The sequence below is a fragment of the Panthera tigris genome, chromosome B1, assembly GCF_018350195.1.
Source record: "Panthera tigris isolate Pti1 chromosome B1, P.tigris_Pti1_mat1.1, whole genome shotgun sequence".
In the NCBI taxonomy this organism is placed as follows: Eukaryota; Metazoa; Chordata; class Mammalia; order Carnivora; family Felidae; genus Panthera; species Panthera tigris.
In genome coordinates this window covers 1,283,459-1,295,554 of record NC_056663.1, presented here as the reverse complement: position 1 = coordinate 1,295,554, position 12,096 = coordinate 1,283,459, and the positions used below count along the sequence as shown (strand labels likewise).

At 54.7% G+C, this 12,096-nt stretch overlaps 1 protein-coding gene across 9 annotated transcripts in view; it reads right to left on the bottom strand.

The window, feature by feature from the left end:
* DLGAP2 (DLG associated protein 2) overlaps window positions 1-12,096 on the bottom strand; it is a 783,073-nt gene that overhangs the window by 385,606 nt on the left and 385,371 nt on the right. For 2 of the 9 annotated variants that reach the window (XM_042982843.1, XM_042982844.1), the window contains exon 1: window positions 11,546-11,808. The exons of the other annotated variants lie outside the window; for them this stretch is intronic. The gene's annotated coding sequence lies outside the window, so the exon portion shown is untranslated. Of the gene's footprint in view, window positions 1-11,545; window positions 11,809-12,096 lie in introns of those variants that run through there. 9 annotated transcript variants of the gene reach the window in all.

The window sequence follows — 12,096 nt, the reverse complement described above, 5'->3', positions numbered from 1 at the left end:
AGGGGCAGATCCACGGAGCCTAAATCCCGTCACCTCCCACCCCTAGAACCGCCTCCAGAACCACAAGACACACGTTCATAAGACGAGGACACAGGACTGACTGCTGTCATGACACCACACTGGACTTTTGGGCAGCACTTCATGGTTTATAAAGGCCTTTAGACCGAAACAGTAAACAGAACAGCACCAGGCAGGGGGAGGACTCATTGTCAAAACTTTGCATTTACTAGGACAGAAATTGATTATTAGTTCACTGGATTTAATCAGAGTTTCGGAAGCTGACCTGAGAAATACTAATTGGACCCCTGCACATACTCTGCGCCCGCACACAGCAGGGCACTGCATCCACCGTGATACTGACGCACCCACTCCTGCCTTCCTCAAGTTTAACATCTAGGGAGGAAGCAGCCGAGAAACCATGAACCACACCTGAGTGAGAGTTTGGGGCATGGCGGCCCCGGCAGAGGGAAGGCCCAGGGTGCAGCAGTCCCGACAAGGACAAAGGAGCAGGTGTGCCACCAAGGGAGGCCCTGTCCTGGGGAAGGGACGAGCACGTGTAAGAAGCCCCAGGCAGGAAAAGGCGTGCCGTGCTCGGGGTCCAGAGCGAGGCCAGGGAGCAGGAGCCTCAAGGAGAAGCGGAGACCTGGAGCAGAGCAGACGGGCAGGCTGGGGGCCTGGTGGCCAGCCCTCCAGGCGTCGCCAGAGAGGGAACCAGGTGACCACCCCCACCCGGGACCCTGAGCGCTGCCCAGGGACGGTCAACCGCAAACCGTGGCCCCTACGCACCTGTGCGTCTGCCCCTCGCTCACGGGCAGCTGCCCCCTTCCCCGCCACCCCCCAGAATCATCAGAAGCTCAGTCAACACCACTCTGTCCCCACTGCGCTTACAGGATTTCCGGCTCTCCTGTGCACCCCGGCTGAGACAGCAAATGGATTTCTAGCTCCCACGTGCCAACAAGTCCCCAGGGCCACCCCTCCTGTCGGAAGGGAAAAGGACCGATTTTGTCGGTCCTCCTGAGGTGAGCCCAAGCTCTCCATGGCCGCCCAGAGTCGAGTCACAGCACAGCCAGGCTCCCCCTCCCCAGTCCAAAGGACTCGATTTGAAACCAGAGACTCTGGAAACCTGTTCACAGCCTGATGCCTCTGTCAGCTGCTCGCGGCCTGGCCTCCCGAGGACCTGGCAGGATCCCACATGTGGCTCACCACCGGAAGCGGTGGCTTCTCCACGAGGACCCCACCTGGCCTGTGGGAGGGGTCTGGTGGCCGCAGAGGGTCTTCCCGATCCCCAAGTCTCCCACCCCAACTGCCGAGTGCATGATTCCCATGGTGTTCGGGTCTGTTCTGGCAGATTCTGCACTTCGGGATCCATCTTTTCCTCCAGCAGCCGAGGCCGTCACAACTGTCAGCCCCACAGGGATGTCAACCCCACTCTGCCCCGGTAGGGATGCACCTCGATGCTAGCTGCCACGGGGATGCCTGCCGTGGCAAGTCTTTGGACATGGCTTCACGCCCACAAGTCACAGAAAGAATAAAAGCACTCCCCTTAGGCGTGAACAGTGGGATGCGTCAGGGTCTTTCCCCGGGACCAGGGTGTCAGCCAGTGACATGCTGGTGGGCCCGTGGCTCGGTGGCCGGGAAGCACACGAAGTCCAGCGACATCCTGACGTGGACAGCACACGGCAGACCCTGCAGGCTGCAGTCACGGGCCTGTCTCACCCACGAGTGACAGGAGCTGCCAGACGGCCCACTTCTTCCTGCTGGAGGACCACCTCAATCTGTTGCTCCCTGTCGTGGGCAACATGGCCCTCGTCGGCTCTGAGACGAGGTCCAGGCTCTGGGAGGGCTGGTGCCCAAGGCCATGTACAATGTAGTTCAGTCTCGTAAACCCAAACTTCTCTTTCTCCTCTGTGCCCACAGAACCTCTCATCCTGCCTCGTCTCCCACCCGGCTGTCTCCCCACCTCATGCGCTCACAGCCCCCTGTTTTGCTGGGCAAAGTCAGGTCTTGCCCAAGGGCCGGGGAGTGTCTTCTACAGAGTTTATGGGACCAGCCACACTGCGTGCTGGCAGCCCGCACATCGTTCAGGACCCAGAACCACAAACAGACAGATATGAGGTACAGGATATAATGTTACATAAACGTGTGTATATATATATATATATATATATATATATATATATATGTGTGTGTGTGTGTGTGTGTGTACTATACACACACACACACACAGGAAGCTACCTCCACCGCATCTGTGCATACACATGATGCACGCATACAGTAAGCTAACTATACCGCATTTGTGCATACCCACAGGATGTATATCACATGCTGGATGGTGTGTATATATACAATATATACACATATAATACACATATGCACATACACATATACCTTTTATGTACATATCTTTGTTCTGTTTTCCTACAGGTAAAAACTAAAGTCAACTACATAAAGTAACTTGCTCAGTGTTGTTGAAATAACCCATGAAATTTCACTTTATTCCAAGGTCCACAGCATTGTTGTTCCTTCTTTATTCCCAAACACTGCATTGCTCCCACACACTGGCTCCACAGTTGTCCCTCCCGTGTAGTTCTGGTCCAGACTCTGTATTACTCTGTATTTTTAATCTCTCATTATATCTGATAGTGAAGAACACACAGCGGACGCTTATCAAAATATGTTGAGATATTCTCTAATAAATGTTATTGGCTTCCTTGCTATCCAGTGCTGATCCCCAGATCAGCAGCATGGCCATCAACTAGGGAACATTCTAGAAATTCAGAATCTGCATTGCACTGGAAACACAGTAGGTCCTACCTGAGACCTACTAAGTCAGAATCTGCAATTTAACGAAATCCCTAGGTGATTCATAAGCAAGTAGAAGGTTGAGAAGCAGTGATCTAACTTACATTTTTAGTTAAAACAAAACCTTTTTCAAAGGCGACCAATTTTTTGAAAATGTTTATCTTGATAGAGAGAGAGAAAGAGAAAGTATGCACACCAACAGGGAAGGGCCAGAGAGAGGAACCCAAGCAGGCTCCAGCTCAGCGCAGAGCCCCCCTGCAGGACTCGATCTGGAGAACCACGAGATCGTGACCTGAGCCAAAATCAAGAGTCGGACGCTTAACTGACTGAGCCACCCAGGCGCCCCAAGTTGACCAGTTGTTTGACCCTTGAAACGCATACACTTCCTGGCAGGCCTGCGGGCGAGTGAGGACATCACTGAGGTAAACATATCCACTCCCGGCACAAATGAGTGGCAGGTCCGGTCTCTGTTCAGCCGGCTCCCTGCTCGGGGAAGGTGGGGGGACAAGGAGCTAACTGTTGGGTGAAGCTGGTGATGTGAGGATTAGAGTGATGTTTCCTTACTGTGAAGAGAACAGCAGTCATCTGTAGATAGGAAAGGGACACAAAATAAAGGGATTCCTGTAATCTTAACTCTTAGCTCGGTCCTCCACTCCTCCTTTGATGTAAGTACAACTCCATGTGAAGGTAGGGGCGCGTTCCAAGGACACAGTGCAGGGAGGAGTGGGGGAAACACCGGTAGAAGACACCCTGTAGACACGTCTCTGCAGGGGCCACTGGGAAGGGCGTTCCTACTCAGGACGCGAGAAACACGGAACGGGTAGTTCAGAAAGGCCTTTCTTCCTTGAAATCTCAAAACCTCAGGATTAGACGTCTCACGGGTTCCAAAACAGAAGTACGGACAGTTGCATCACTGAATGACGCACACGGATACGTGTAAATATATTCGAGGTGTGAGGCACGCGTGTGCTCCAAGGGCCCGCTGACCAGTACTCCTCCCGACCACAGTACCTGACACCGAGTCAGTTACCCAGAGGGGACAGTTGAGGCTCCAGGAAGGTCATGGACTGACCCCACACCACAAGCCCCACACCCCACATCTGCAGCGTCACCTGGATGCTGAGTGCGTCCTTTACTGCCCACCTGTGGAAAGCTTTGGGAAAGGATTTCCACCTTGGCCTGGAATCTCCCCCAAGAATGAATAAATCCAAGAAAGCAAAGGCCACCCTTGCTAACAGGATCAGGGAAGTCCCCAGCCTTCCCGACCTTACAGATCTGGTAGAAAGATGGGGATTCTCCCAGCTCTGGGCGGGGGGCTATGTCCACAGGAAAGGGGTCACACACAGCCCCACTGCGGTCCATAAAGGCCCTGAGACCAGGAGAAGCAGCATCTGGCTCCTGGTGGATCCTGATCGCCTCCTGAAGGGACAGCAGGCCCAGTGGGAGGTGTGGGAGCAGAGGGGACAGGCCGTGTGGGCACAGTGAGGGTAGCAGGCGGACCGGGGCAGGAAAGGAGGCCGCCAGCATGGTTCTGGGGCCACTGGAGACCACCCCTCGTGTGGGCCTGGTGGGGCGCGTGGGCAGTGGTGTCGGTGGACACGGGTGCACGTGGAGGCAGCTGTGGGCAGTGCACACTGGCCACTCACAGGTTCTCCACGAGGCACGGGAGCTGTTGTCCTAGGACCGCAGCCCATTGGGCTCATGCAGGGGCTTGGCTGCCCGGACGCACGTGCAGGACACGGTGGGAGGGACCAGCGATGCTCTCCCATCCAGGGCATCGTTGCGCGTGCCTTGGCCCTGAGAGCTGTGGGCATGAGCCTCGGACCCTCACCTCCTACAGCCTGTCACCACCTCCGGTCCGGCTACTTCCCGGGGAATCTGCACATTTCCCAGCCCCGGGAATCCCTATGCATTCAATCAGTAGGTTTGGAATACATTTCCTGAAAAGTAAATTTGGTGTGTCTGACATTTCTCTCTCCCTCTGAAGGAAACATCACAACTTCCCACGATCAGTAAACCCCAATTCAAGATGTTAGGTTGAATCTTGCCCGACAGGTCCCAGCTTCCAGCCCTTTACTAACACCGCTCTCCACGTCTTCCTGCTTTCCCCCAGACACTGAGTTCAGGTTTCCTCCCCCGTGATTATGTGGTACCTACGCCAGCCAACACCATCACTGCTGCCTTCCACGGGCTGTCAATCACCATGTGGGGCTGCATATGTGTCCCCACCTGGGCCCTGGGGTCCGCAGGACCAGGTGCCTCTGGAGCTTCCACAGCCATGAGCCTCTGAGCACACCCAGGATACGGTGTGTGAGGGACTAGAGGATAAGGGGAGAATCTTCCGGTAACATTAGTGGACAAGCACGAGGCCCATGACGGCAGGGATGTAGGGAGGTGCCCTTTCTCTCCCACTCATGGAGCCCTGTAGAAATGTGCTCCCTCCTATGGGCCAGAAGGCTCTGGGTGAGCACATACCCAGAGACGGGCCCAACGCCCATAACCAACCAGCCAGGAGATGCTGACTTCCTTCCTTTCAGGGATGTGGCTCCTAGAGTCAACACCGCACACAACACTGAGTACTGGCGAGGGTGTGCAGCCACAGGGACCCCACTCCCTGCCGGTGGGAATGCAAGATGGTGTGAACGCTCTGGAAGACAGGCTGGTGCTTTCTTGCAAAACTAAACATACGACCCTGGTATTTACCCAAAAGACTAGAAAACTTATGTCCACACAAAATCTCGCACACGAATGTTTACATAGTTGCCAAAACTTGGAGGCAACCAAGGTGGCCTTCAGTAGTTGATGGATAAATAACTTGTGGTCCATACAGACAATGCAATATTATTCAGCCCTAAAAAGAAAAGAGCCTTCAAGCCATGAACAGCCGTGGAAGAACCTTACATGAGTCTTACCAAGTGAAAGAAGGCAGACTGAAAAGGCTACTCACTGTATGGTTCTAACTCTATGACCTTCTGGAAAGAATAAAACCACACAGACAGTAAAAAGAGGAGTGGTTTCCAGGGGCGGAGGATGGGGAGTGCAAACCCACAGAATGTACGACACCAAGAGGGCCCTGATGTAGACTGTGGACTCTGGGCGATGACAACATCATCAGTTGTAACAAATGCACCGTCTGGTGGGGATGCTGGTGGAGGGGGAGGCTGTGCGTGCCGGGGGGCAGGGGAGGATATGAGAAATCTCTGTACCTTCTCAATTTTGCTATGAATCTAAAACCGCCTGAAAAAAATTTTTAAAAAATGCACTGACTGTATAAGATAAGAATAAACACAAGAAGTCCCCTCATCACACCCTCCCTTGGGCGGATGGACAGTGAGACAGAGCAGGAGGGAACAGGCTTGCCAAGGCCCCCAGGGCAGAGCTGGGGTCACCGCCAGCATCCCGGCCCCGCCAGGGCCCTGCACTCAGAAGCACTCTGCTGACAGAGCTCCTGGTGGCACCTGCCGCAAGGTCTTCAAGGCGAACTGAACATGGGAGGCAGTTGGTGCACCTGCCTCTCCTGACACGGAATCGGTCCCTTGCACGTAGGAAATTTTAAGACCCCCTAAAGGTCCTCGTGCTGCGGCCAGGTCAGCTGAAGCCTTTCGCGTCTACCATTTACTCCCCACAGCAGGAAGCCAGGCTTTACTTCCATTATTTAAAAGGAAAAATGTTTTATTACATTCGAGGGGTGCCTAAAAGTTATCGGACTCTGGGTTTTTGTGTCTCCACCGGCACCATGAAGACCCATTGGTTCTGTGCTGAACACCAGGTGAGTGTGATGGACACCGGGCCGGTGCACAGGTTTACCCACTAGAGAGGAGACGGGCATCCTGGGCGTCCCGAGACGGCGTCTGTAGACCGCTGACCCCCAGGGCAGCCGGATAGCTCCCAGGGTTGCAGAGCACCCCCAGAGGGGGAAGGCAGAACCACCCACGCAGGTGCGAAGTCAGGAAATTTAAGAGGCTGGATGATGAACCACTAAATCCCATGGCCCTCGGGAAGGAGGACGGTGAAAGTAAGCCGTCTGGAGAGTGGGAAGCAATGAGTGGGGGCTCAGCGTGAGCGCGGAGGCGGTCAGGCTGACTTGACCTCTCCCTCTGGGATGGGGTCTTTGGGGCCCGCCTCCCCGGAGCTCATCTGCCTCCCTGCATGACGCCAGCCATCAGCCTGTAGGCAGACACGAGGGGGTGATGGCTGGGATGATTAATTGTGCTTCTTCTGGCTCAGTTAAGGGTAAAGGCCACAGAATCATCAGAACCCAGACCTAGGAAGGTGCAGGACCAAAGAGGAAAACCACTGCCCAGATCTGGCTGTGGTAAGTCCACCGTCTTCCAGGGAACTCTTGTGGGGAATGGGGCCACGTGTGGGGACCCAGGGGACACAGACCAGCACTTGGTCACTCCTGTGTGTCAGCATTCAGAGAACCCTGGTGGCACAGGAAGGTGGATTCAGTAATACTGAATGACCACTTGGAGTGTTTGCACAAGTAAGTACCACAGAGGGTCTCGACACAAAGGAAGAGCTTGTGTGAGAAGGGGCTTCACTGAGGCTAAAGAGAACACAATTCACATGCCTGCAGGGTACCCATGTGCACGGCCATGGCAAAGGGGGATGGTCACAGGCTCCCATAACGAGTGCTTCTCAGGGAAACAGACCAAATAAAACGGTTTCCTATGAATCCCCTCTAAATCCCTGCCAGAGACCCAGCAGTTAGGGCTGGCTGACTGTTGTTTTCTGTTTTTCTGGTATTTTATCAGGGTGAACCTCACAATGTCTCTTGGGATTACCAGGGCACCTAGCACAGCATCTTAAGCTATAACAAAAAGACGGGAGTTACTCCTTTCTTTGCCATTTCAACTGTAAAAATGCATTTAAGCCGAACATCATGGATCTGGCTAATCCTTCCTTCCCATGTGTCCTGGGGATGCCTTAGTCTGCCCTTCAGAGTGGAGCGTCCAGCTCTGACTTCTCAGTGGGGACCCCACAGGGCTCTGAGAGCAGTGGGTCAGACAATCCGGCCCCGACTGTGGATGGATACAACATACGTCCCTTATTAGCAGCAGGGGGTGGTGAGTTCATGATTATGAGGCCGTAATGAGCTTACGAAACATCCTTAAATGTAGCACATCTTAAAACTCAGTCCTAATTTAGGATTAGAGATTGAATTATGCCTTTAAGAATGAAAATGGCAATGTCTACTTAACAACAGACACGTTTCCAGGCCGGTGCCATTCAAGCCAAAACCACCACCCGGGTGCAGTTCATGTCAGATGCGCTGAGCACAGCCTCAGAACACCTAGAGGTGGCCCAGGACACAGCGATGGGGAGACAGCAGCTGCCACAGGTGGGCATCCAGGACCTCACACAGGACAGGTGCCTGCGTGGGTCCTGAGGGCCCCAAGTGTCCTGGGACATTTACTCCGACGAAGGCCCAGCTTAGCAAGGGGGTGGGAGGGGCTGACGGTGGCTCAGGGCGGGTGGGCCGAGCCGCCTCTGCTCCGGGTCTGGTCCTAACCCGGAGGTGGGATTCGGCAGTGGGGGTGGGTGGTGCAGGGGAAAGGGGAAGCAGAGGGCAGGTGCTGCAGGGCTCTGCAGGAAAGGCGAACCCTGGCAGGGACGGGGACCAGGACGGAACGGACGGGGGTCCACACTCCCACTGGACCTGGCTGCCTTTCTGAGGGCTCAGCCCCAGACCCTGGACCAAGGTCATCACTGGCATTTGCTCTCAGCTGGTTCTCACTTGTATGTAATGTTAAAGGAGGAGGAGAGCCCCCAGTGGGATTCGTTCAAACCCTCTACCCACACGAAGCCGGCTGTGGGTTCCAGCTGTGGCTACAGCCATTCTATTGGTCTCTTTCTGGTTCCACAGCTATGGCAACAAATGCTCCAAAAAATAATTTGGGGCACAGGATTTGTGGCTATTTCTCCCACAGCTTCACACCTCCACTGACCAGGACCCCATCCCAGGGCATCTAGGGCAGCCGTTTGCAAGCACAGAAACCGGCCCGTCTACCCTGATGAACCTGTCCTACGCTTATGAACACCATCCATCCACCACCACCTGCTGACGGTGAACTCAAGAGCCGTCTGTTCCTTGGAACGTCCTGCCTCCTGGTGGGATCTCCCAGCAACAGAAGGACAAGCACAGGGCGTGGCTCGCATGGACCTCGTCAGAAAGCCAGCTCCCATCAATGACATGACATGTGGCTCCAGCAGTCCATGGAAGCGGCACTTGGAGAGCAGGCCCGGGAGGCCGCCAGACTGTGTGAAGGTGTGCAGGGGAGCGGAGTGGGGAGGCAGGGGCGCGGGTCCACCGTGACCTTCCATGTGCTTCTGCATCAGCCTCCACATTCTCTTCTGCACCGCGAGCGTGGATCTTCTTTGTCCCCCACTCGCTCCCCCGCCCTCTGTGACTCGGGCCCAGGGTCACCCCACGCTCGTCAGCAGTCCACTGACCTGGCGGCGGGAGGCTACAGGCTGGAGGCTGGGAGTGACCTCCCTGTGCTGCAGGACAGCTGTGCCTGAGTCTCCATACAATGAGAACTTCGTTGGGGGCCGGGTGACAGCTAATTGTATTGTCAACATCACTGGGCCATGGGGTGCCCAGCCATTTGGTCAAACACTCTGGATGTGTCTGTGAATGTGTTTGGGGGTTAACATTTAAATCAGTGGGCTGTGCATCAAGCCGACTGCCATCCCCAGGATAGGTGGGCCCTGTCCAACCAGTTGAAGGCCTGAAGAGAACCACAGAATTCCCCCATCTGACAGCCTTTGAACAGGGGCTCGGCTCCTCCAGGGTCTACGGCAGCCCGCCAGCCTTCAGAGTCGAAATGGGACATCGGCTCTGCTGGACCTAGACTTGCCAGCCTCCGTAACCACGTGAGCCTGCTCCTGTACATAGATTCCTGAGGTCTCTCGCCACGGGCTCCCCAACACTGCTCCTTTCCCCATGCCTCCCATGATTCCTCCGCTGCTGGCCTCTGGGTGCCTGAGCATCCCGCTGGCCCCACATCCTCCTCCAAGCGGTCGCTCCCCTGAGGTCGGGTCCCTTACTGGGACAGGACCCTGGCAGGTAAACATCACGCCCCTCCCGTGCCCGTGCCATTAGTGCAGCGCCACAGAGCTCCGCATGCGGCTACTGGGCGGACCCGAGCCGCACCGTCGCTCGGAGCCGAGGGCTGGCACAAAGGTACACTCGGCAAAGATGTGCACGGACAGAAAACAATGCTGAGGGCACTGTTCTCTCTGAGTCCTCCCGAGGCTCTGGTCCCGCACAGGCAGGAAGCGTTACCACAACAAAAGCACTGCACTCTGAGCCCAGGCTCCCTGATCTCCTGCATCTCTAGATAGACCCAGGTTGTGAAGGTCACGTGTGCAGGCTTCCCCGAGGGGCCAGAACGACATCTGCATCCACGGCCTCACTGAAGGGGGTGCCGTGGAGGCCCCTGCACGTGGCGCAGCCCCCCAGGTCTGAGACGGCGAGTGGCCCGAACGTGTCCGCCCGGCAGACCCGAGGACGGCCACGTTACTCCAGCAACACTGTCCCCGAGGAGCGAGAGTCCGGATGGATAGTTTTATGATGAATGAGCATCCTGGTAGGAATGGAAGCACAGTGAATCATTTGAACATCCACTGGCTACTGTCCTTGAAGACAGGAAATGAAAAGCATCATTTTAACAAGCACCAAAGATAAACTAGGAGGGAGGCATGGGCCGCGCTCAACGATAAAAGGACAAGCAGGAGCAAGAGACCAGAAACGTGTGAAAAACACTCACTGCAAATGGAAGGAAAGGCACCAGGGGAACACGAGGAAGGCAGAGCTGCGGCCAGTGTAGATGGCTAGCTGCACAGCCTGCCGGGTTCCTCGGCCTTCCTGGCACAGAGCGCCGCTCACCGGACTCCTCCAGACGGTCCCAACTTCCCCGACCGCTTCCAGGAACCGACCGCGTACGAACTAAAGAACCTTTAGTGCCACTAAAGACCAAGTGCCACGGAGGAAGGAGGAGACTGGGCCCTGCTGGCCTCGATACCACGAGTTTTCCAGGACTTCCTGTTTCCTCTTCACCAACTCTCCACCACACCCACCTTCCTCACACACAGCGCTTGGCGCTTCCGTGTCTTGGCTACAAAGAGCCGTCGCCACACGCAGAAGGTTCCCCACCAGAACGCACTGTTGTTCACTGCAAAAGATGGGATCGCCTTCCGGCACTAATCTGACCGAGGTCAGTCTGGGTCACGAAGACGCTTCTCCCAAGACCTCATGACCTTTCCAAGCCAACCGTGAGTCTTCAGACATGGCGGCCTGACAAACAGCTGACCATCTGAAGACCACTCCCGCATCTTTCCATACCTTGACTCTGCCATATGCGTACCTTTTCTGCGTTCCTGTACCTCGGCTTTTATCCAAAATTTTAATACAATGTCTACTCATTTATAACATGTACTCACTTTTGTTTTTCTAGTAAGAGAAAAAGAAATCGCTACACAAATTAATGGCCAAAATATATTACAAAGGAAGAGCGTAACCTGCTCAAATATTGCTATATGCTTATTTATTCATTAAAGCAGGTTCCTAAATGGTATCTGTTCAGCCGTGCTTTTAATTATTCCTACTCAGAGTGAAGACATTAAAATTTTATTTCTAGAAAATTACTCAATAGTCCAGAATGCTTTCCAGTAAATCAGACTATTGTGTGTGTAAGTATTTAAAGTTTTCTATAACTGCTTTAGAAAAGAGTCTTACTATTTCCGGTGGCTTTGCAGTGCTCCTAATGACTGGAACATCATCTTTATTCTGTCCCCCGACATGCTGTGAAAAGTTGCAGGAGCAGATCTGCAACAGCTCCAACGATTAGCCCGTTTCAGGCACAGGTTTACAAGGACCTGCGTACGTGGAGAGCTGAGTCCAAATATGTGTTTCTACTTGCTGAGCTGCTGGGCACCACCAGCGTACCCACTTCTTTTCTGTACCTCACCTTCCAAAGAAAGGACACGGGGTGAACAGGTACTGAGTGCTGGGCGAGGCAGACGTGCCCACCGCCACCCATGATGTCACAGCAGGAGCCCTGATGTCACAGCAGGAGCCTGTGATGTCACAGCAGGAGCCCTGATGTCAGAGCAGGAGATGTGACGTCACAGCAGGAGCCGTGATGTCAGAGCAGGAGATGTGATGTCAGAGCGAGCCCAGCGATGTCATGTGCACTGCGGTGGCCGCCATGTGGAACCCGGGCCCCATCTGCTCTGAGCATCAGCTATAGATCTAAACGCGCTCTGGCCACCGACAGCCCCATGCAG